At 46.8% G+C, this 25096-nt stretch overlaps 1 long non-coding RNA gene across 1 annotated transcript in view; it reads right to left on the bottom strand.

Annotated features, from left to right (window-relative positions):
* LOC135974241 (uncharacterized) overlaps positions 1 to 24839 on the bottom strand; it is a 62085-nt gene extending 37246 nt beyond the window's left edge. The window contains exons 1-2 of the long non-coding RNA XR_010591465.1: positions 24463 to 24839; positions 22785 to 22844 (exon numbers count right to left, since the gene is read on the bottom strand). This is a non-coding gene — a long non-coding RNA (uncharacterized LOC135974241). The remainder of the gene's footprint in view (positions 1 to 22784; positions 22845 to 24462) is intronic.
* Between the last annotated feature and the right edge of the window lie 257 nt (positions 24840 to 25096).

The following is a 25096-nucleotide window of genomic DNA, read 5'->3' as shown; positions in this document are numbered from 1 at the left end:
GTACGTTGAAAAGTGTCAGAGTAGGTGTCATTTACAAAAACACAGCATTCTTCATTTATGAGGGCGCAAGTTCCTCCCTGGGCTGCTAACATTATGTCTAAAGCCATTCGGTTTTGCAAAGCTAACTGGCGCAGCTGGGACATTTCCCCAGCCTGATTCTCAAATAGGGTCGCAGTTTCATTGGTTAAAGATTCTAGTAGTCCCTGTAGACGGATGACACCACCCCTCAAGCTAATGAGACCAGCCCACCGCTGCCACGACAAACCATCACGGATATTAATATCTCTGAAGGTTTCACGGATGTTACGAACGTGGGGAAAATGAGGGGGAGTGAGGGAGATGCGAGAAGGCGGTGTTAGCCATGCCAAATAACATGACCCTGCCCAATCAGGGGAGAGAAAGTAATAAGCTTTGGGCCCGCACACCCAGTATGTTCCATACAAAGCGTTTCGGGTATTCCATTTCTCAAAGTAGGAGGTAAACCACCACCCGTTGGACCACTGTTCCCCTGGTAATGCAGAGGGGTCATTGTGCGAACTGCAGAGGCACAATTTGGTAGTGGTGTTTTCAAAGGGCAGTGTAGTACTGCTTGAGCAGTTGTAGAAGGCAATCGTACGTCCCTTAGCAATTAGTTGGACACCCTTGTGATCTGAGCAGGGCTTCTTAAAAGCTGACTCTGAAGGCCTGCCCACCCATGGAAAAGTTGGATTGGGGTGAGGGATCCACATGTGGGATAAGTGGGATGCGCAAGGCTTGAAGCCAAGATTTTTACTAAAGGCGGTGCCATTAAAATACATGTTGCATTTACTTGTTCCCACAAAAGTTGACCCCTTTTCTTTAACAAAACACAGTGATCCTGTCTGATTGGTTACCCTGAGATATCTGTTAATTGGCACTCCTGTTTTGTCCCATGTAAGATTGTGTTGGACTGGATCTTTTACTCTAGCCAGTGGCATCCAAGTCATATTAGCAGTGGTCAGGGGAATGGGTGTGAAGGGGAGTCCCTGTTCTGCATTTACTGGAAATTGAGTACATACCCAGCAATTACTTCTATTTCCTAAAATACGAGTTTTAACCTCGTGGGAATATCTAATAAAAGCATTATCTTCATAAGCAGAAAATAAACTAAAAAGGCATAATAAAAAACATACAGTTGTCAGAATAAAAGGTCCTCTCATTTTTTCCGAGTCAATTTAAGTCTGATGTCTGAAAGAGGTAAGCTGGTCCACTGGTCGGAGGCAGTGTCCTCAGTGGTGGCAAGAGCTGCTGGTCCGTCACTGTGGTCCACTACGGCTGGCTTGACGTGGGAGTGGTGGATCCAGGATTTGCGTCCTTCCAGGAACACTGCAGTCTGGGTTGTTAAAAGAACCTGGTGGGGTCCAGTAAACCTCGGCTGGAGGGTGTCGCCACGAATGAACTTTTTGGCCCAGACGAAGTCCCCTGGTTGGAACGGGTGGATCTGTTCTTCCAGCGGCACGGTCTGGGAAAACTGCGAGGTTTTCCAAAGGGTACGGAGGCGAGCCTGTAGGGAGAGAAACTGGCACGCGGTCATATGATCCCCTCCCAATAGTGAAACATCAGCACGTGGTAGCGCCCCGCCTTTGAAAGGGGGGTGTCCATAGAGCAGTTCAAAGGGGGATAATCCCAATACACGGGTTGGGCGAGTACGAAGGTGAAACAGGACCAAGGGAAGTACCTGAGGCCACTTTAATCCTGTTTCCTGACAGTATTTAGCCAATGTAAACTTAAGCTCCCTATTCATACGCTCAACTTTCCCGCTAGACTGAGGGTGGTAGGGTGTATGAAAGGAGTGTGAAATGCCCAGTCCTTGTTCTAAACAGCCAAGGACATGACCAGTAAAGTGAGGTCCGCGATCTGAGTCAAGCACGAGAGGGATGCCAAAACGGGGTACAATGTCTCTAAGGAGAATCTTCGCCACTGTGGCAGCAGTACAATTAGCAGTAGGAAAAGCTTCGACCCAGGAAGTCAGAGGGCAAACCAAAACAAGGAGGTGCTTTTTCCCAAAAGCCTTTGGCATATCTGCAAAGTCAATTTGAAGATGTTGAAATGGAGCAGCAGGCGGAGGTCTTCCACCCTTAATTTTTTTAAGAGGCGGAGCAGGTCCATTACGCTGACATGTGCTGCATGCTTTCACTATTGACAGGCAGTAGGGTTGAATGCCTGGAGCATACCAAAAGCGAGCGATGGTGTCCACAAGGGCGTGCGTGCCGTAGTGACCCCCCTTATCATGGTGCCAGCGAACTGCCACAGGGTATGTGGAGCGAGGGAGGCAGGCTCGGCCATCCGGCATAAGCCAGGTCCCTTTGACCAGAGTGGCTCCGAGGCTCTCCCACGACTGTAGTTCAGCAGCGGGTACTGGTACGGGGTACGGTGGAGTAAAGGAGGAGGCTGCAATAGCCAACATGGGCATGGCTAAGGGTAAGACGGCAGCCGTCTTGGCGGAAGCGTCAGCCAGGGCATTCCCACGGGTGACGGGGCTATCATCTTTAGTATGGGCCCGGCAGTGAACTACAGCCAGGACCGAGGGTTCTTGGAGGGCGTCCAAAAGCTTGTGGATGAGGGGGAGGTGCTGAATGGGTTTACCGGCAGCTGTCTGGAAACCTCGAAACTTCCAGAGGTGGATGTGACAATGCACAACTCCAAAAGCATACTTGCTATCAGTAAAAATGGTAACGGTCTTACCAGCGGCCAACTGGCAAGCTCGGGCCAGGGCATAGAGTTCGGCGGCTTGGGCTCCCCAGTTGCCTGGCAGTGAGGCGGCCTCTTGAATGTCCCATTCAGAGGTGACTGCATAACCGGTGAAACGCTTGCCATCAACATAGAAGGAGCTTCCGTCCGAGAAGAGGATGCAATCAGGGTTGTCCAGTGGCACGTCAAACAGGTTGTCCCTTATCTGTAAGATGCTATAAACTACTTCCACACAGTCGTGCTGATCCTGGAGGACTGGCAGGTCAGGAAGCAAGGTAGCTGGATTAAGGGGCCCACACCTTTCAAAAATTAGGTTAGTGTCTTCCAAGAGTTCGGCCTCTAGCTGTTGCTGGCGATGGGCCGAAAAGATTTGGGTTGTGCCCCTACGCAGAAGGGCTGACAAGGCATGAGAGGTCCAAACTGTGGTAAAATGACCCAGGGTCAGGCTCTTTGCCTTTGTGATCAGCAGGGCAGCTGCTGCCAGAGTCCTGGTGCAGGATGGGGTTCCCTGAGCGACAGGGTCGATCTGCTGAGAGTAAAAAGCAAGCGGGAAATGGTGGGGCCCGCTCAGCTGGGTAAGGACGCCACTAGCAATTCCGCCCCTCTCGTGGACAAAAAGGTGAAAGGGTTTGCTGTAATTGGGGGGGCGGAGAGACATGGAGGAGGCCACACTGTCCTTGAGTAACTGAAAGGCTTGGATTGTGTCCGGGGACCACTGCAAAGGGTCAGGAGCAAGGTTAGCAGTGAGTCGGTGGAGCGGCTTGCTTAACTCCCCGCAGGACGGTAACCAGGGGCGACAGAAGCCAATTAATCCTAAGAAACCTCGAAGTTGTTTCTTGGTGTTTGGCAGAGGGCAGTTTTGGATAGTCTTTATGCGGACTGGGTCCATTTGTCTTCCCTCTGGGGTTAATAGGAAGCCCAGATATCGGACCTTCTGTGAGACCCACTGAATCTTGTTAGGGTCTACCTTGTGGCCTCTGGTGTGTAGGTATAATAAAAGTGCCTTACCATCGATGCGGAGGGCAGCTTCTTCGCGATTACCTAATAGGATGTCATCTACGTATAGGACTAACGTGGATCCCTGTGGACTGGTGAAGCCTTCCAAGTCGTGGCGGAGGCATTGGCTGAAAATCGTGGGGCTGTCTCTGTAGCCTTGAGGAAGTCGTTGCCAGACATAACTTTGTCCCTCCCAGGTGAAACCAAAGAGATACTGAGAGTCTGGGTGCACAGGAATGCTGAAAAAAGCTGATTTTAAGTCAATAACAGTGAACCACTCAGCATCCCAGGGGATTTGACTGATGATAGTAGCTGGATCAGGAACTACTGCATGAAGAGGGACCACATACTGATTAACAACCCGTAGATCCTGTACAAAGCGCCAACGAATAGGGTCTCCGTCCTTTTTAGGAGGCTTTTTGACAGGCAGTATAGGGGTGTTACAGGGAGTGCGCTGAGGGCGGACTAGCTTTTGTGCAATGAATCCCTCGATAATGGGGCGGATGCCCTCCCGGGCTTCCAACGACAGGGGGTATTGAGGGACTGACGGGGGGGTTAAGGAGGGCTTCACTTGAATCCTTACTGGCTCTGCTGAAAGGAGCAGGCCAACATCAGTGTCAGAAATTCCCCAGAGGGTTAAAGGCAAGTCAGTGAGGTCAGGGGAGAGAGAGGGGGGGGTTTCCCAATTACCCTGAGTTGGGGCCGAATCTCCTAACACTGTCATCAATAATCCTACCCCTTCAGGAGTGCAGGTTAAAGTAGCCTCAAGCTTACAGAGTAAATCCCGGCCCATCAAAGGGATCGGACAAGCTGGGGAAAAAAGAAAACGGTGAGAAAAACATTTATCAGCATAAATAACATTTAGAGGCAAAGTGAGTCCCAGAGACTGTGGGTTGCCCTCCACCCCAGTTGCAGTTTTAACCTCAGAGGATAGCCAGGGAGAGGGGGCATGATTTAAAAGAGAGAAAGTAGCTCCAGTATCAATGAGGAAGGAGACAGACAGTCCCTGGACTGAAAGGGTTAGACGAGGCTCTTTGCTGGGAGGGGAGAAAGTGAGGAAGGAGCCAGCTAAAGACATTAAGGAAATAAGACCATCACATTGTTTGCCTTCGCCCCCGGGGTACAGTCATTGAGGAGGCTGAGTTTGCTGCAGCTGCTGCTGTTGCCCGTAGTTGATCCAGGCCTGGGGAACGGGCTGAGCTGGTGGTGCAGGGGTGTATTTGTCCCTGGTGTAAGTATCTGCGGATGCAACCAGACCCTCTGGGCGTCCCCAGGGGCATTCACGTTTAAAGTGACCGGGCTGTCCGCACTGAAAACAATTTCCTGGTGGCTGGGGTTGCCAGGACCCTCTTCCCCGAGCACCCTGAAATCCCCTGCCACGGCCACGGCCTCTGCCTCGAACACCGCCGTGAAAAGCTAAAGCCATCAACTTATAATCTTCCTTTTTCTCTTTCTTTTTACTACTTTCCCTTTCTTTTTCCCATGCAAAATCAGCTACGTCCAACACTGAAGTGACTGACTCACCTCCCCAACCAGGGCGAAACTTTAAGAAATAATCCCTTACAGGGGGCACTGACTGATTCACAAAAAACGAAATAAGAGTAGGGTGGTCTGCTTCTCTTTCAGGATCCATCTGAGTGAACATTCGGGCCCCCTCCAATAGCCTCGACCAGAACTTTCTGGGTGGCTCATCAGATTCCTGCCGAATCTGCATGAACTTAGCCTGATTAGGCGAGCGGCGAGCCATTTCTTTGAGTCTCTCTAACAATCGCTCTCGATCTATTCGCAGCTGAGTCAGCCTTGGCTGACTCCAGTCTAGGGGATTCCAGCCAGCAGCTTGATCCCGCCTATCCATCCAAGTAATATTAACCGCATCGCTATCCCCCCATGTCCTTTCTGCCATCCACAATCTACTACGTTCCTCTCCGGTCAAAACTCTACTTAACAACTGATCTACATCCATATAAGTAGGATTATGACTTGAAAACAATCTTTCTAAAAGTTCTGTGATCTTTCGGGGATTTTCCCCAAAGGACCCTGACAACCGTCCCCATTCTTTCAAGTCCCATTCTAGCCATCCTTTATATTCCACAACATTAGTATGTTGTAACTGGCCATTATTGCCCACAAAAGGTTGGTCGTGCACCTGTAAAGGCAGTACTCTACTTTCACCTTTATCACTCACAAAAGGTTTGGCAGAGGCAGCCTCTGGGCTATTCTCAGGGGAGGGGTATGCAACCTGCTGCATCTGCTTGATCATTTGCCTAGTAATTATTCCTCCCGAGGTGTGCCCTTCCATTTCCCCCTTATCCCTCTGCAGAGATTCCGACCTGGAGTCCTGCAGATTCCCCTCTGCGCCCTGGAGAGAGTCCCCCTGCGGAGGAATAGGGGCAGGGGCAGTGGGGACCAACTGACGAGTCAAAACACGCCGTGGTTTACACCCTTCATCGAAATAACATGGAGGGGGTTCACTCTCGGGAGAATACCTGACTGCCATAATTTTTAAAGATTTCCACAGCTCTGCTGCTGTGTCCCAACAAAACCAGTAACATAACTGTCCCGGATGGTCTTTTTCGATCTGGCTCCTTACTCCTCTTAAGGCAGCCTGTTCGAAAGAGCCATACGAAGGCCACCTCATCTCCGGGTCGGCCAATACCGCGGTATACCCAGTCCAATTCCTTACACACAGTGTGTACAACTTTCTCCTAGACATTCCTGTCTGTACTGGGAGTTTCCCTTCGTTCCATAACTTATTTACAATCCCCAACGGACTCTCAAGAGGCACGCTAGTCCCTTGACCCATGGTGTCTGACAGGAGCCCTCCAACTGGCGTTTACCCTGCTGTCCAGTACACGACCCCTCAATATTGAATTGGCTGGGAGAAATCTCCCGTGGCGCCTGCCAATTCGTATATGAGTGGTCTGACCACTGGACAGAGGCACCGCACCAGAAGGATATCCCGGACGAGCCCCCAAATTGTTAGGTAAAAAAGCAAGTCCTCACTCACCTCTCCAGCACCCGAGTTCGTGCGGAGTTGGTATGGGCTCACAATCTGTCAGAGACCAGACACCAATTCGTTGATCAACGGGCTCACACTATCCTTAGCTTGAAAGGCTTCAGAGTAAGTGTGGCAAGTTTATTAGGGGTGAGCATCAATATTTATACACAGAAGTAAACAAAGTGATTAACAGATCATAATGGTCATGTATAATCAAACAAGATTTTACAGGATAAAACAGGTTAAAATGTACATTCAGAAAGAGATAAGGGGAGATGGCTACTTAAGGGGAGGGGGGGTGTCATGAGTAGTTCGCAGGTCAGAGCTTTGATTAAAAGTTCAGACAGAGACATCAAGTCTGGGTTAAGTTTAAGCTCATCAAAAGTTCAGACTCAACAATATATATACACAAACACAAAAATATACAGATACACACACACACACACACACACACATAGTTTTTCACCCATGTAACTATACTCACTTTAAGTTCATTCCTGAACAACATATATGGACAATGAGGCCCTCAGTGAGTAGAGAGAAAGGATTTCTTAGACTCTGGTAGCCAGTCTCCACACAAAGGAAGGTAAATACTAACCAGAAAAATGGTCCAAGAGAAGCCCAAGGTAACACCACTCATATGTTTAGGACATTAGTTGTTCTGTGAGTGTCTTTGGTGTTCCAATAAACTATCTGGGCTCATGAACAAAACATTTCACATTACAGACTCATTTAAACCAGGATCCATGAGCCCATCACAGAAGGAGAGATGCCCATGTGACACCCAGCTTATAGAAATGTAGGACTGGAAGGGACCTCGAGAAGTCAAGTCCATTCTGCTGTACTGAGGCAGGACCAAGTAAACATAGACCATCATGATACGTGTTTGGCCAACCTGTTTTTAAAAGCCTCCAACGACAGGGATTCCACACCCTAGAGCCCAAGCTCTAGTCCCCTGCAGGTTGGAGGGTCCTGGAGCCTCGGCTTCAGCCTGAGCACAAATGTCTACACAGCAATGAAACAATCCCAAGCTCCACAAGCCCAAGTCGGCTGGCATAGGCCAGCGGGGGGGGGGGGTGTCTGCTGTGTAGACATACCCTCTGAATACCTTTCTCAGACCTAAAAAAGAGCTCTTTGTAGCTTGAAAGCTTGTCTCTCTCACCAACAGAAGTCAGTCCAATAAAAGATATAACCTCACCTATCTTGTCACTCTAATATCCTGGGACCAAGACATCTACCACAACACAGCGAACAATATGACTTCTAAAAGTCTTCCCCAATTCTCAAACGATGTTTGGTGGCAATCAGACTTCCATATCCTATTTTACCAAGAATTCGGGTGGTGGAGCGGGAGGGGAAACCTTTGCATCTTCAGATTCACAGGAATAAAGTTGTGTTGTTTTGTTCTTTTTACCACCTGAGAACTTCTGCTTTATTGTGAAACTTTGTAACGCAACACAATGTTGAGATGATGGAATGTGCTTTTGTAATGAGTTATTCATTTCTAACAAGATTCTGCACCATTTGCTAACAAATCACAAGGCTTCGCCCTTTCCCCCCAGCTGTGCTGAAAACCCACGGTTCCCATTCAAGTTAATCAGAAAGATAGATACACAGTACCTCTGAAAAATCAAGCTTCAGTATTTAAACCAGAATGCATACCTGCTCTAGGTTATTTCACCATATCACTCATTGTGCACTAATTTTTGTGGTTTCCTGTTTAGTAATGTTTTCAATATAGTTTCTTTCCCTAACTGATGGCCCAATCCTGCTAACCATTACTGAACCAAATAGTCTCAATTTATGTGAATAGTCTCATTGCAGTCAGTGGGAATACTCAGAGGTAGCTTATGCTCTAATAAATTTGTTAGTCTCTAAGGTGCCACAAGTACTCCTGCTCTTTTTGCGGATACAGACTAACACGGCTGCTACTCTGAAACCTATCAGACGTAAGGATTACTTTTGTTAAAGATTTACAGGATTGGACCCTTAACAGGCTAAATTCATTCCTGCTGTTTCTCCACTGAAGCCTATGGTTCCTCCGTGAATTAATTTGACCCATTACGTTTAACTCATTGCACAGCATTTTACTGTCTTATTCAATGGATTTACTGTCTCCATACGTTTCTGGTCTCTCTCAGAGCAGCCAACAATAGACTTCTTACTTTACTTAAGTATCACTTGGAGTCACTACTAGTTGCTTTGTTCCCAAAAACTGGAGTTGCCTGTTGCAGTCAGAAGCCCTGACACTGTTGGGATTCTTAAATCCAACTTTAAATGTTATTGCAGAATTCTGGATTTTTAAATGATTCAAGAAAGTATTTAAGTGACTTCATAATGATTTGTTTCCCCACCAGAGACAATCTGCAGCTTTGCAGGAGTCCTGAGGTTCCCCCCACCTAAAATGCTACTTCTTGACCACCCTTCCTCCTTGCTGAGGAAGAGAAGTGGATATATTAGCTGCTTGCACAGCATTCCTAATCTCTGCTGGTTTGAGTAGCAAGAGATTGGCAACTGGGAATCAAACCCAGGTCTCCCACAAGCTGTTCAATACTATTTATAACCCATAAAACGGTTAGTAATACTCCAGCAATGGACACCTGTTATTTCAATTGACTGTGGAATCATTCAGCTTAAATAACCACAAATGCATGCATCTGGAGACGCCCCTCATGAAACAGACACACCTGTCTTATTTGAACTGCAGTGTAGCTGTGTTGGTTCCAGGGCATTAGAGACAAGGTGGGTGAGGTCATATCTTTTATTGGACCAACCACTGTTGGTGAAAGAGAAACAGGGAGCTGACCTAAAGAAGAGCTCTGTGTGGCTCCACAGCATCTCTCCCTCACCAACTGAAGTTGGTCCAATAAAAGATATTATCTAACCCGCCTTGTCTCTTTATTTGAGCGGCGTATTCACAGCAGCAGTCCATTTAGTCTGTTTGATTGTACGGTATTTCCACGGATTTAAAAGAACAAACATGGCATGGCGCAAGCAGTGCCGTATTTAGGAGACTCTTGAAAGACTTTGCTTGACCTAGAGGAGCAACACCTGGTCATGAATTTTTCTGTTTTCTGTTGTAAATTAGAGCAACATGAGTGGTGGAACCAGAAAATCCCCACTCTTCTCACACAGTGGGCTGATGCACAGTTTTGTTTTTTGGCTGTGGGAGGGAAGCTAACACCACGGTCTTTATCATGTCTGATGCTTGCTAGGCATGGGGTTCCTGATTCAGCAAGACATCCTTATTCAGGACAGCACTTAGATATGTACTTTAAGCAGGTGCTTAACTGCCTTCCTGAAGTGGGGCCTGAGAGGTGGAACATTTTTCCTCTGCAATTGGCTCCACACAATTCCTTACCCCATAAACCACCTTTCATTTCCGCACCTGTCTCCTGAAGGCAGCACAGGGTTTGGCCCATTGCAGATAATTATATTGAAATTTGAAAGTTCAGAGTGACAAGAGCAGAGGGACATTTTCATATTAACAGGTTTCTTTATAATAAATATTGAACAACTTTACATTATTTTGAGAATAATTCATACAGTAGAACCTCAGAGTTATGAACACCAGAGTTATGAACTGACTGGTCAACCACATACCTCCTTTGGAACTGCAAGTATGCAATCAGGCAGCAGAGTCCCTCCCCACCCCAAAAGTAAATACAGTACAGTCCTGTGTTCAACATAAACTACTAAAAAAAAAGGAAAGATTTTTTAAAAATTGACATGGTAAGGAAACTGTTTCTGTGCTTGTTTCATGTAAATTAAGATGCTTAAAAGCATTTTTCTTCGGTATAGTAAAGTTTCAAAGCTGTATTAAGTCAATGTTCAGTTTTAAACTTTTGAAAGAACAACCATAAGATTTTGTTGCAAACCACCTCCATTCCCAAGGTGTTCGTAACTCTGGGATTCTATTGTAACAAATGTTAAAAAGTCTCATAGAGCTATACACGTAGGACCTCATCCAAAGCTTTCTGAAATCAGCGGGAGTCTTTCCATTTACTTCAATGGGCTTTTGATCTGGCCCATTACACACGTTTCAGCTTTTAACATCATCTTTTGCTAACTGTTTTGATAGAACTGGACAGTTAGCATTTAAAGGTCAATACACTTCCACTAAGTGCAATCCTGTAGTCCTTACTCCTGTAAAACTGTCACTGTACTCAGTGGTCCTTACACTGTACTGAGAAGGTTCAGTGGGAGTTTTACTTCAGTACGGAGAGCAGGATAGGCTTGAAAAGCTGATGTTGTTTTTCAAAAATGCTATTGAAGAGGCCAGCAGAGTGCTTCCACCATCAACATTATTTAAACAAGGAGCCTGAGTAAGTGAGAGCCAGCCAGAGAGATTGCAGAAAATATCTTTGAGGAAAATGCTGTGACCATAGTGAAAGAACCCGGCATGACCCTGGGAAAATTAACTTGTGGAAAGCTTTAAACAAAGAACTGTGGGCAGATCAAGACCCCGCAATCAGTCTAGCAACACAAAAACCAAAAGCTAAGCTGGTAGGGAAGGGAACATTTGATAGGCGTTTAGGAGGGTTATGTTTATTCTTTTTCATTAAGCTAGAGGATTATTGTTTTGCCTGGGAAACATTTCAAAACATTTGTGTTTAATCCATCCATAAGTTGTCTGATATGAGTGTAAGAAATAAATGATCAGATAGAAAGTCTTGAAACTTTATTTGATAGCCCATTTGATTCAAAAATATTTAATATATTTAAAAATTAAGGACCATTTATCATTCTAGATCCATGGGTAGAACCCCTGTTTAGTCAATGAGAATTGTACCTGAAAATGGACTGCAGGATGTAGCCCGGGATGGGCAAACTATGGCCTGAGCTGTTTTAAGCTCGGCCCCGCTCCGGCCGGGGCGCTGGATTGGGGACTGGACCACGTGGCTCGGCCCCGCTCCGGCCGGGGTGCTGGGTCTGGGGTCAGACCACGTGGCCCTGCACCCCTCACTTCCTACGATTCACCGTGACTCTCAGCCAGCCAGTAAAACAGAAGATTTATTAGATGACAGGAATACAATCCAAAACAGAGCTTGTAGGTACAGACAACAGGACCCCTCAGTCAGGTCCATCTTGGGGGGCAGGGAGCCCAGACACCGGTCTGGGCTTCCCTCCTTTTCCCCAGCCAGCTCCAAACTGATACCCCCTCCAGCCGTCCCAGCCAGCCACACATCCCGGCTCCTCCTCCAGCCTTTATCCAGTTTCCCAGGCAGAAGGTATCATCTGGCCCCAGGCTTCTCCTGGCTCAGGTATCGTTCCTCAAATGAAGTCACACCCTGATATCCTATCACCAATGCAGATAATACCAGTAAAACTCCCACGCAACATTCCCAGGTCAATCAGCCCCATTTCAGCTCCTACGTGCTCCAATGGGAGCTGCAGGAGGGTGCCTGCGGATGGGTCAGCATGTAGAGCCACCTGGCTGCACCGCCACATAGGAGCCGGACAAAATACATACCACTGCTTCCGGGAGCCTCTTGAGGTAAGCGCCACTCGGAGCCTGCACCCCCTGAGGTGACTGTGTCTGCCGGGCTGAGCCCGCAGCACAGCCAGGGCTGGGAATCGCTCCGGCCCCTCGGGAGGGGTGCAATCAGCCAGGCCAGGGCCTGCCCCAGCCAGGCTCTCTCAGGACCCACTTGCCTGGAGGGGCCCAGCCAAGCCCTCCACACAGCCCCCCTCAACTGGCCGAGATTGGCCAGGCTTCTGCACCAGTCCCAGGCGGCTCAGCTCCAGGGAGACAGGTGGGGCCCCACAGGTGGTGGGAAGAAGAGACTGCCCGGAGCCGGAGGTGCACTGGGGTCGGACCAGGAGGCAGAGAGAAGCCGGCGGGTGGGGCCAGGGGGTGGAGAGGGGCCCTCGGCCTGCCAGCAAGCTGGCCAAGAGGAGCAAGTGGTGGGCGGGGTGGGGAACCAGCGGGCTGGCGGGGTCTCAGGGCACAGTGCAAGCAGAGCAGGCTGGGGCCCTGTCTGAGCATTGTTCCTGGCTCCATGGCACCACTGGTGCCATTGTAAACCCGGCACTGGGTTCCTGCTCCGCTCCCATCCTGTTCTACGTTCCTGCCTTGCTCCTGCTCCATCTGTGATCCTGGTCTCATCTCTGCCTTCTACTCTCACACTCCCCTCCTGACTAGTGGCTGCCAGTCCCAGCTCCAATCCCAGCTCATCTTCGGGCTACTGACCCCAACTTGATACCTGATTACTTTTCATAGATCCTCCCATGAAGCCAGACTGCCCACTCCCCAATTCCTAACACAAGCACTCCCAAGTTAGGAAATGCCATGATGAAGGTTGCCTGTGCAATCTTGATTCACTCCGCTTGTGTGTATGCATTACGCCACAGTCTTCAGTTACATGATCCCATGCTACTTTTTCCCAACAGGACCCCTGCCTCATTCAGTGGACATCATGAAGTGTTCACTGAATGGATTGCTATTCAAGATGCATCTTTTCCTCATCATTCAGTGTGTAGCACCATGCATTATTTACTGCACACCATCCAAAATATTAATTTCTTTCTGGGCTTTACTATGGTGCCCTCATCATTGTATCTTAGTGATTTATAAACATTTATGAACTTATCTTCAAAACACCCCTTGCAGGTGAAGTGGTATTATCATCCTTCTTTTACACGTGGGAAATAGACACAAACGGAAAACAAAATTGTCAGAACTGTTCACTAATTTTAGGTACCCTAACCCAATGTGAGAAGCCTGGGGCCTGATTTTTCAGAGTACTTAGCATTCTATAGCCCTTTTTAGGTTCAGAGTAGAGCTCCCATTGACTTGAGCTGCATGTGCAAGTGCTCAGTACTTCTGCAAATCAGATCCCATCCCAGGCATCTAAATGTTCGGTACACAGAAAATGAGGAACTCACAGTGTCCACCTGTGAAAATTTTGGTTTAAGTGACTTGCCCTGCATCACACAGGAACTCTGTGGAAAGGGCATGTATTGAATCCAATTCTCCATGGTGCCATTCAACCACTTTAATTATTGGTCAAATTTGGGACGTCAAAAGACACATCTTGACACAAGAACACCCCTCCGCTTAGGGAAATTTCAAGTCCCAGCACAAAGGCAGTAGAGCTGCTCAACCGAATTATTATTTTTTTTAAACAAGGGCAAAACAATATTTTTTCCCAGTCTCGTTTTTGGACATCGCTTTTTGTTGAAACTTTCCAAAAAATGTCAACCAGAGGCAGACACCCAATATGGAAAATTTCAGCCCATGCGGTTAAAGTTTGGCAAAGTTAAAAGCAACTGAAAACAGGGTCTTTTAATTAAAAGAGTTGCAATTAACATTGTGAGCCAGATTTCAGCTGGTGTAAACTGATATAATTCCAACTGCACAGCTGGGAACTTGGCCTAGAGTAACTGGTATATGGAACAAATTTTGGCTACAAATGGCCTTATACACATTTAAACATAAGGAAATCATTTTTGTATCGAATTAAGATGATTTAAACTATATGGATTCCATTCATCTCTTTGATTAAACGGATCATCCATGTTTATTGAAAGACCCACCTTAAGAAACCAATTTTTGTAGGTCCTTGGAGTGGCTACCTAACACAGATGTCTTTGGATTAGCCTGTGCAGTTCTGTAAATAAGGATTTGTATACAGAAATTAAATATTAGGTACAATGCAACCCACAAAATTTGTCTCCCTGATAAGCTCAGTAAGATGTTTTAAGCACGTTGCTTCTCAGTTCTTATACTGAATTAAGAATTTAGGTTGTATTAATCCTATTTTCCAATTGCTTTCAGTCAGGCAACATGTTGATTTTAAAGCTGGGTTAAACTGTTCTATGGCATTAACCTCAGCCTCAATTCTGATGTATTAATTCTTTTTGAACCTCAGCATTATTTGCTTTCTTATAATCAAGGCTTGTTAGTTTTCTCATGTGTTAACAATATTACATGAGGACTTACCTTATCTCTGGGGTTTAAACTCTTCTATGCAATTCATTGCCTTTGGTAGTTATACTAGGAGGAGCTGGGAGCATAAGTCATTCTAAAGCTGGTTTGAAAACATAAGCAAATCTCCTACAAAAATCTTCTCCTCATTCATGACTAGAAGGGATGACAGGACCTGAAGAATCCATCCCGTATTTTACAGAAGACCAAGTACATGCTTGACCAGGAGAGTAGACCTTTTCTATGTAGACCACCAGCAAAGCTGGGTGTAGTCCTTAAAGCTGCTAGTTACTTAGCCTAAGAATAAGTTGTAGTCTATTAATGGGACACAACAAAATAGGTATTCACAAAAGTGAATAGGATTATATAATGCCTTGTAGTGGCTAAGAAGGAATTTACATTTGTATTATTTCAAAAGAATGTATCCCCACGAACAGCTAAAATTTGCATAGGCCCCTACAGCCCGACAACTTTCCACTTACTCATTTGCTGATCTGTCCACCCATCACTTCCCTGCAGAATTGCTGTGCAACACTGAAAACACAAGTATCGCACACAGCCACAGGGAGAACCCAGGGTTTCTCTGGCCTATTGGTCTGTTAACAAAAGGACTCTCACTTCTCAGTTTCTCAGCCGCTGTGCCTCTCCCCACATGTGGACGTTACGGGTCAGATTCTCATTTACACTATCATCCTTATACACCATTCTCACAGCGTAAGGAGGCTTGGGAGTGGGCATAATAATACTTTATGTCCACTTTAAGTCCGAGTGATGTAAAGAGGACTTAGTGTAAAAGACAATCTGGTCGATGGGTTTTCAGATGTGATAATTAGTATATAGGGAACTGGATTGAAACAACTTTTTGCACGTGGGCCATTTAGGATGTGCAGGGTAAAATCCTGGCCTCATTGAAGTGGATGGGAGTTTTATCATTGATTTCAATGGAGCCAGATGTAGATGAAATCCTGCAGTGTCTATATGTATCTCTTCTAGCCTTGACTAGAACTGCATGGTTGACCTAAAAGTCCAAAAGGATTCTATTAACCCATCCCAATTTCCTGAGCCATCCAATCCCCATATTTAGTAGTTTGGTAAAATAAAATAAAATAAATAAAAGCATATTTTCCTACGGCAGGCTCCTTGGGTTAGTCTAAGGCAGAGCTTCAAGTTAAAATACTTTTTTTTAAAAGAACTTCTTTCAGGAAGAGGAAAGAACTCTGCCTTCTGTTTGCTGTCAAGGAGGCAAACTGCTTTTTTCATCCTTCTCAAGAAGTTCACAATATGATTGGCAAAATATCAGGAATAATGGAAGAAAATGGTGACGTAAATCCCAGAGAGAACAATGCAGCTTTTGTGCAGAACTCTTATCAGAAATCATGCAATGGGAAGTGATGCTGAAATTTGGGTTCTTACTCAGAGCTCTTACATGTTAAACTTACAGCACTTAATTTGTTAGTCTCTAAGGGTATGTCTACACTACGGGATTAATCCGAATTTACAGAATTTGAATTTTGGAAACAGATTGTATAAAGTCGAATGTATGCGGCCACACTAAACACATTAATTCGGTGGTGTGCGTCCATGTACCGGGGCTAGCCTCGATTTCCAGAGCGTTGCACTGTGGGTAGCTATCCCACAGCTATCCCATAGTTCCTGCAGTCTCCCCCACCCATTGGAATTCTGGGTTGAGATCCCAGTGCCTGATGGGGCAAAAAACATTGTCGCAGGTGGTTCTGGGTACAGCCTCATCCCTCCCTCCATGAAAGCAATGGCAGACAACCGTTTTGTGCCTTTTTTCCTGGGTGAACATAGCAGATGCCATACCACGGCACTCAGCTCAAGACAGCAGTCATGAACATTGTAAACACCTCGCGCATTATCGTGCAGTTTATGCTGAACCAGGACCAGAAAAACGAGGCAAGGAGGCAGCGGCGACGAGAGTGATGAGGACATGGACACAGAATTTTCTCAAACCGCAGGTCCCAGCACTTTGGAAATCATGTTGTTGATGGGGCAGGTTCTATCCGTGGAACGCCAATTCTGGGCCCGGGAAACAAGCACAGACTGGTGGGGCTGCATAGTGTTACGGGTGTGGGACGATTCCCAGTGGCTGCGAAACTTTTGCATACGTAAGGGCACTTTCATGGAACTTTGGTGACTTGCTTTCCCCTGCCCGGAAGCGCCAGAATACCAGGATGAGAGCAGCCCTCACAGTTCAGAAGCGAGTGGCGATAGCCCTGTGGAAGCTTGCAACGCCAGACAGCTACCGGTCAGCCGGGAATCAATTTGGACTGGGTAAATCTACTGTGGAGGCTGCTGTCATGCAAGTAGCCAAAGCAATCACTGAGCTGCTGCTACGAAAGGTAGTGACTCTGGGAAATGTGCAAGCCATAGTGGATGGCTTTGCTGCCATGGGATTCCCTAACTGTGGTGGGGCAATAGATGGAACCCATATCCCTATCTTGGCACCGGAGCACCCAGTTCATAAAGTACCGCAAGGGGTACTTTTCAGTGGTGCTGCAAGCACTGGTGGATCACAAGGGACGTTTCACCAACATCAACGTGGGCTGGCCGGGAAGGGTTCATGACGCTCGCATCTTCAGGAACACTACTCTGTTTAAACGGCTGCAGCGAAGGACTTACTTCCCGGACCAGAAAATAACCATTGGGGATGTTGAAATGCCTAGAGTTATCCTTGGGGACCCAGCCTACCCCTTAATGCCATGGCTCATGAAGCCATGCACAGGCAGCCTGGACAGGAGTCAGGAGTTGTTCAACTACAGGCTGAGCAAGTGCAGAATGGTGGTGGAATGTGCATTTGGCAGTTTAAAAGGTCGCTGGTGCACTTTACTGACTTGCTCAGACCTCAATATCCCCATGGTTATTGCTGCTTGCTGTGTGCTCTGCAATCTCTGTGAGAGTAAGGGGTGACCTTTATGGTGGGGTGGGAGGCTGAAGCAAATCTCCTGGCTGCCGATTACACGCAGCCAGACACCAGGGCGATTAGAAGAGCACACCAGGAAGCGCATTACATCAGAGAAGCTTTGAAAACCAGTTTCATGACTGGCCAGGCTACCATGTGAAAGTTCTGTTTGTTTCTCCTTGATGAAAACCCACCCCCTTTATTGACTCATTCTCTGTAGGCAACTCACCCTCCCCCTTGGATCACAGCTTGCTTTCAAAGGAAATAAAGTCACTATCCTTTAAAAATCATGTATTCTTTATTAATTGATTATAAAAAGAGGGAGAGAACTGACAAGGTAGCCCAGGTGGGGTTTGGGAGGAGGATCGGAGGGAAGGAAAAGGCCACTAAAAAAAGGTTAAAATAATGACAGCCTTTTGCTTGGGCTGTCCACTGGGGTAGAATGGGAGAGTGCACGAAGCCTCCTCCCTGTGTTCTTACACGTCTGGGTGAGGAGGCTATGGAACATGGTGAGGAGGGAGGGGCGTTATACAGGGGCTGTAGCGCCAGTCTGTGATCCTGCTGCCGTTCCTGAAGCTCCACCAGACGCCGGAGCATGTCTGTTTGCTCACGCAGCAGCCCCAGCGTTGCATCCTGCCTCCTCTGATCTTCCTGCCGCCACTTCTCATCTCAAGCGTCTCTCCTCTCCTCACATTGGTCCCTGATGTCCTCACATTCACTGGCATCTTTCCTATACTTTGAAACCGTGTCCTTCCACTCATTCAGATGAGCTCTTTCATTGCGGGTGGATTCCATTATTTCCACGAACATCTCGTCTTGCGTCCTCTTTTTCCAATGCCTTATCTGAGACAGCCTCCCTCCTCCATCCCGAAGGCTTGAAAAATTTGCAGCTGCCAGGGGGGAGGGGGGGGGGGGAAGAGAATTTTTTTAAAAGATACATTTTACAGAACAATGCTTATACTCTTTCATGTTGAACAACACTATTCACATTACATAGCACATGTGATTTCTTGCTTTTAAACCATGTTTTATATTTTAAAAGGTAAACTCACCTGAGGTCCCTTCCATGGGGTCATGGTCTTGGGAGGGTACTTCAGTCAGGCTGAGAAAAAGATCCTGGCTGTTGGGGAGAACGGAGTGCTGTGTGCTCTCCGCAAGCTTGTCCTCCTCCTCCTCCTTCCCATCCGCAGAATCCTCAGGTGTGGCTGATGAGATTACCCCCGCCATGGAATCCACGGTCAGAGGTGGGGTAGTGGTGGTGGCCCCCCCTAGAATTGCATGCAGCTCAGCGTAGAAGCGGCATGTCTGCGACTCTGACCCAGAGCGACCGTTTGCCTCCTTTGTTTTCTGATAGGTTTGTCTGAGCTCCTTGACTTTCACGCAGCACTGCTCTGAGTCCCTATTGTGGCCTCTCTCCATCATGCCCTTGGAGATTTTTTCAAAAGTTATGCAATTTTGTCTTTTCGAACGAAGTTCTGCTAGCACTGAATCCTCTCCCCATATAGCGATCAGATCCAGTACCTCCTGTACGGTCCATGCTGGTGCTCTTTTTCAATTATCGGCCTGCATGGTTATCTGTGCTGATGAGCTCTGTGGTCACCTGTGCTCTCCTGTGCTGGGCAAACAGGAAATGAAATTCAAATGTTCGCGGGGCTTTTCCTGCCATTGCATCCGAGTTCAGATTGCTGTCCAGAGCAGTCACAATGGTGCACTGTGGGATAGCTCCCGGAGGCCAATACCATCGAATTACGGCCACACTAACCCTAATTCGAAATGACAATATCAATTTCGCTCATCGGGGAGGAGTACAGAAATCGATTTTAAGAGCCCTTTATTTTGAAATAAATGACTTCGTTGTGTGGACGGGTGCAGGGTTAATTCGATTTAATGCTGCTAAATTCAAATTAAACTCAGTGTAGACCAGGCCTAAGGTGCCAAAAGGAGGACTCCTTGTTTTTACAGCACTTGAAATGTCTGAATAGCTTGAACTGCAAATAAATCCATGATTTTAGTGTCTACAATCAACACCCCTGGACTCTACACATGCCTATCACAACATGTGGTATACCTGATCCTGGGCATTAAATGCCCAATAACTTTGTGGATGAAATTATACAATCACTTTGTTGTTGAATGAAAATACCACAAAAGAGCATTCACTCACTGACTTTTAGCGACAACGCAGCCTTGTCGCTAAAAACTGTGTAGTGTAGACAAGCCCTCAGACTTGAAGAAGAGCTCTGTGTATGCTCGAAAGCTTGTCTCTCTCACCAACAGAAGTTGGTCCAATAAAAGATATTACCTCACCCACCTTGACGCTCTCATACCCTTAACCATAAATGTGACTAGAAAGTATGTCTTCAGGGCAGAGTTAACTCAAGTTTTCTACACTCTCAAGGTAGCCTGATTTGAGCAAAAGCAGTTACACTGCAAAAAAAAAAAAAAAAAAAAACCACTCGAGCTGCTGTGTCCACACTGGTATTGCATGCACTCACTTGTGTGTGGTACTGAGACTTCTGGGGGCATATCCCATAGTAATTTGCACTTCAGTCAGCTGAGCCAATCTATTAATTCTTTCTGAGTGAATTGTGGGAAACCTTGCCGTTCCTTTCTGGGCCTATGGGGGGAATGGTGACATGGCACTAGAAGGACTGGTGACACTTGAGGACAGCTAGCCTGTATCCATGCTATAGAGTGGTTGCATTAACACCAGACAAGGTATACTAACTTGAGCTGTAGCCTATACCTCTTGCGAGGCCAACCAATTCCAATTAAAAGCCCTACCACACTAAAGATAAGGGGTTTTGTATGTGGACAGGACTCAAGTTAGGGGCAACAGTCTAGTTACAAATCAAGTTAACTTGGCAATGAAGGCCAACTGCAACTGTGCACCTGCAGGAATGTTTACTATGATTGCTCAGTTTGCATTATTTAAGTCATTGTGCTAAACTTTAGTCCAACCCACACACATTTTCAAATCAAGCCAAGGCACTAGTTCTCAAATGAGAAGTACAGCCCGTTAGGAGCGCCTGTTAGAAGTCATTGATGCATGGTATTCAGGACCTAAGTGAATGGGTGGAGTAAATGATTTCCTTGAGGCTCTTTTGTAGTGAAGAAAATCTGAACACAAAAGAGGGTGCTAGTACCCACCAGCCATCTGACAAGCCTGTGCAGTCAGGGGGACAGGGTGGCACTAATGGGGTTTCCTAGGTTTAAGACTCTTTGAAATTTTTGCTATTTTTGCTGAAGCCATGTTCTAACAAGTTTCATTAGAATGGTAAGTAGGAAGCATGGTCTAGTGGGCAGGGACCAGGCCGAGCCCTAGAGACTTGGGTTCAGTTTCTGAGTCATCCAAAAACTTCCTGTTTGATACAGGGCAACAAGGATGGGACCCAAACTAGGCAGATATTGTCTGGGAGCCACAGAATAGGCCTGCCAGGTCTATGGCATCATTCCCCGCCCTAACCCCGGTACCATGTTGAAACCCCATCATTGGAGATGAGTGAGGGTAGGGCTCTGCCATGGTTGGGGATGGAGTGAGAGGAGAAGCTAGTTCTTGTGGCATTTTCCCTCCTACGTATCCCCACCCACACAACAGAAGATCTCAGTTTGTGGGATATTAGTTGCAAGCATTTAAAGAACTCAAAACTATGATCAGCTTGGGAGTGATCTGAACAAACAAAAATCTGTTGCCCTTTTTTAAAAAAAACCAATACAATAAATTGTGTTCTTACAATGTATTACTTAACTAGTTCCCATATAATTGGATTCCCCCCTGCTCCCACTCAGAAACATAACACTTGGTACATTCCTCCATTTTGAAACCGAGGGTTGGTCATTTTCTGTATCAACTTGCTAATAATAAAATTATACATTTCCACTCTAATATTCAGATTTCAATGTTTCAGCTTTACATATAAATATTTTACATATAGATATATAAATATATATTCTAACAGGACAATATGTAAATGTGGGTTTTTAAACAAAGCAACTCCCTATCATTGAAAGATATTGATAACTTCCAAAGAGTCCAATGACTAGACTGGCTCACAAGGAGAAAGAGAGCTGGTTGCCTTGGAGGTACAATGAAAAACAATTGGCAATGGAATCAATTACAGCTGGAACATGGGGGCACCATGAACAAAAGAGTCCCTTTCTGGGACCTAATAGTTGTGTACTGCCTGTCTCAACAACCTAGACATATTTCTCTAATTTCTGGAAGTTTAAAAATATGTCACTGTGATACACACACACTTTACTCTGAAATCAGAGTAAAGTTTTTAAACACATCCTTTGGGCTGAGTTGATTATAATGCATCCTATCAGCTAGGTAGATATTGCTTTGCAGAGGAGGTCATGAAATCCACAGCAACAGAAAAGCCAGTCAAAAGCCATTATTTCACTCTCTCATTTTCATTATAGTATAGTCATAAAGGTATCCAAGGCACTGACTGCAGCCTTTGAGATGTTTTAGAAATGTTATAATGATGCCAGCTGGTACAAAGAAAAGGTTTAGGCTAAAGGCACAGGTACAGTAACATTATATAAAAAATAGTCAGTTAAATAATTCCCCAAATTAACTGTTGCTGTGTAGCCTGCAGCTATAAAAATCTTGATTGGTCCAGCAAACTTTCAAAGCCCGCATCCTGTCTGTCTTCTTGCCTTAGGGAGCCTTTTGTATGAAACTCATTGTTAAACAAAGCAGCTACTCCAGCAAAGGAATCACTTTAGGAATTTAAGCCTCATGTGAAAGGATTATCAGAAGCCATTGTTTTGATGTTTCTTAATTTGCTGTGTTTGAGAGAGGAAATGTTAAACCCGTTTATAGTCTCAATTCATTAAAACCCCTTGGCTTGTTTCCATGGAAGTCAAGTTAATTTCCCCTAAACTGTTCTAAAGTGTAAAGTGTGTATTAATTCTAAGTAAATGATGCATCTGAAGTTCACTAAGCCAGGCACCCACTGTGTGAAAGCAACCAGTTCTCTCTTGCATATATCACAGAGAACTGGCATATGCAGGACTCTAAATAGGACAACAGCAATATAAATGTCAACAGATCTGAATAATTTTCAATAAATAACATTTAGTAATTAGAAAAATGCCACTTCACATATTTCTTGGGCCTACAGCAAGTAGTGTTTTTAATTTACTGCTTTAAACAAATTAATTAATTTTGTTACTTTGACTTTGCTTTTACCGAGCCATAATATTCCAGAAGTAGTTACCTTTATCACATAGGTGTCAGGTGAAGATTCCTTACTGCCCATCCAGACTCCTCACTGCTTCTGGAAATCCAAAGATATAGGGAGTAAGGACATTTTCCATCATTGGTGGGCAAGTCCCTTTCCCACTGGATTAGAATTTTACCACAGAAATTCATGCATTTGTGTCCTCCACAAATGATTATTGTAATTTTCTGTGCCTATATGTGTAACTGCTGAGCTTAACAAAAATTGCAATTGGTTCAGAACACATCACCACACCTGCACAGCAACACAAGCTACCAAGAAGAGTACATCACCCCCAGGCTCTGCTCTTTTCAATTCCTGCAGGTTACCAAGTCAAATTAAAGACTTTGCTCCTCATCGCCAAAGCCCTCCCAATTTAAATGAGGCACTGCTTCACAACGTGTGATCATGACTTCCCTTGACAGCTCCCTTACGCTGCAACTATGAAACTGTCAAATTCAAGAGTGAAACCTGCATGCACAGCAGATAATGCTTTCTCAGTAGCTTTCCCACAAATTTGGAATTGCCACAGTAGAGATCAAAATGAACAACCACCTCAGGACAAAAAGAATGAGGAGTACTTGTGGCACCTTAGAGCAGAGGTGGGCAAACTTTTTGGCCCAAGGGCCACATCGGGGTTGCACAACTGTATGGAGGGCTGGGTAGGGAAGGCTGTACTTCCCCAAACTGCCTGGCCCCCTCCCCCTATCCGCCTCTTCCCACCTGACTGCCCCCCTTAGGACCCCCAACCCATCCAACTCCCCTGCTCCTCGTCCCCTGACCACCCCCTCCCAGGACCCCCCACCCCTAACTGCCCCCCATGATCCCACCCCCTTATCCAACCCCCCGCTCCCTGTCCTCCCGACCCCTAGCCACATCCCCGCCTCCTGACAGGCCCCCGGGACTCCCACTCCCAGCCCTCACTGTTCTCCATCCCCTGACCGCCCCCCCAGAACCTCCACCCCATCCAACCACCCTCTCCTCCCTGACTGCCCCCAACACTCCCCACTTCCTCACCCAACCCCCCCGCTCCTCGCCCCCTTACCAGCACCAGGGGCTCGCAGCCACGACACCCAGCCAGAGCCAGCTGTCCTCCCCACGCTGCCCAGTGAGAGCGGCGGCCCAGAGCACGGCCCACGTGGCACCAGGGGATGGGGGAAAGCGGGGGAGCAGACAGGGACTAGGCTCCCCGGAGGGGAGCTCCGGGGCCGGGCAGGACGGTCCCGCAGGACAGCTGTGGCCCGCAGGCCGTAGTTTGCCCACGTCTGCCTTAGAGGCAAACAAATTTATTTAAGCATAAGCTTTTGTGGGCTAAAACCCACTTCATCAGATGCATGCAGTGGAAAATACAGTAGGAAGATATAGATATAGATATTGTGACAAAGTTTCTCCTCTATCTTGGTGGGTCCTGCACTTATTGGTAGATTTTCTTGCCTCAGAGATTCACCATGTGGGTTGGGGAACAGCCCAGAGACCTTCCCCTATGGAAGAACCCACGGTCCAGGTCAATTAGGAGATTTGGGGGGATCCCAGGCCCACCCCCTACTCTGGGTTCCAGCCCCAGGGCCCTGTGGACTGCAGCTGTCTATAGTGCCTCCTGTAACAGCTGCATGACAGCTACAACTCCCTGGGCTACTTCCCCATGGCCTCCTCCAAACACCTTCCTTATTCTCACCACAGGACCTTCCTCCTGGTGTCTGATAACACTTGTGCTCCTCAGTCCTCCAGCAGCACACCCTTAGCTCCTTGCGCCTCTTGCTCCCAGCTCCTCACACCCACCCCACAAACTGAAGTGAGCTCCTTTTAAAACCCAGGTGCCCTGATTAGCCTGCCTTAATTGATTCTAGCAGCTTCTTCTTAATTGGCTCCAGCTGTCCTAATTAGCCTGCCTGCCTTAACTGGTTCTAGCAGGTTCCTGATTACTCTAGTGCAGCCCCTGCTCTGGTCACTCAGGGAACAGAAAACTACTCATCCAGTGACCAGTATATTTGCCCTCTACCAGACGCCTGTACCCCACTGGTCTGGGTCTGTCACAATATAGATATATACACACAGAGAACATGAAAAAATGGGTGTTGCCATATCAACTATAACAAGTGTAATCAGTTAAGGTGCGCCTGCTCTCCCCACCGCACCAGAGTTACTTGCTGGGGGCTCTGTCCTTCTCCCTCTGTGCCTCCTCCTGGCACACTTCCGCCTCACTCAGCTCCTCTCCCCAGCAGCCAGGCCCAGGAGGGGAATGGGACGGAGCTGCTTCTAACGACAGCTGAAGGTAGCCGCTCCAGGTCACTGACTGTGCAGTGTGGCAG

Source organism: Chrysemys picta, chromosome 11 (assembly GCF_011386835.1).
Source record: "Chrysemys picta bellii isolate R12L10 chromosome 11, ASM1138683v2, whole genome shotgun sequence".
Taxonomy (NCBI): domain Eukaryota; kingdom Metazoa; phylum Chordata; order Testudines; family Emydidae; genus Chrysemys; species Chrysemys picta.
Note: the sequence above shows the minus strand (reverse complement) of the source record. Positions and strands in the feature narration are given on the sequence as shown.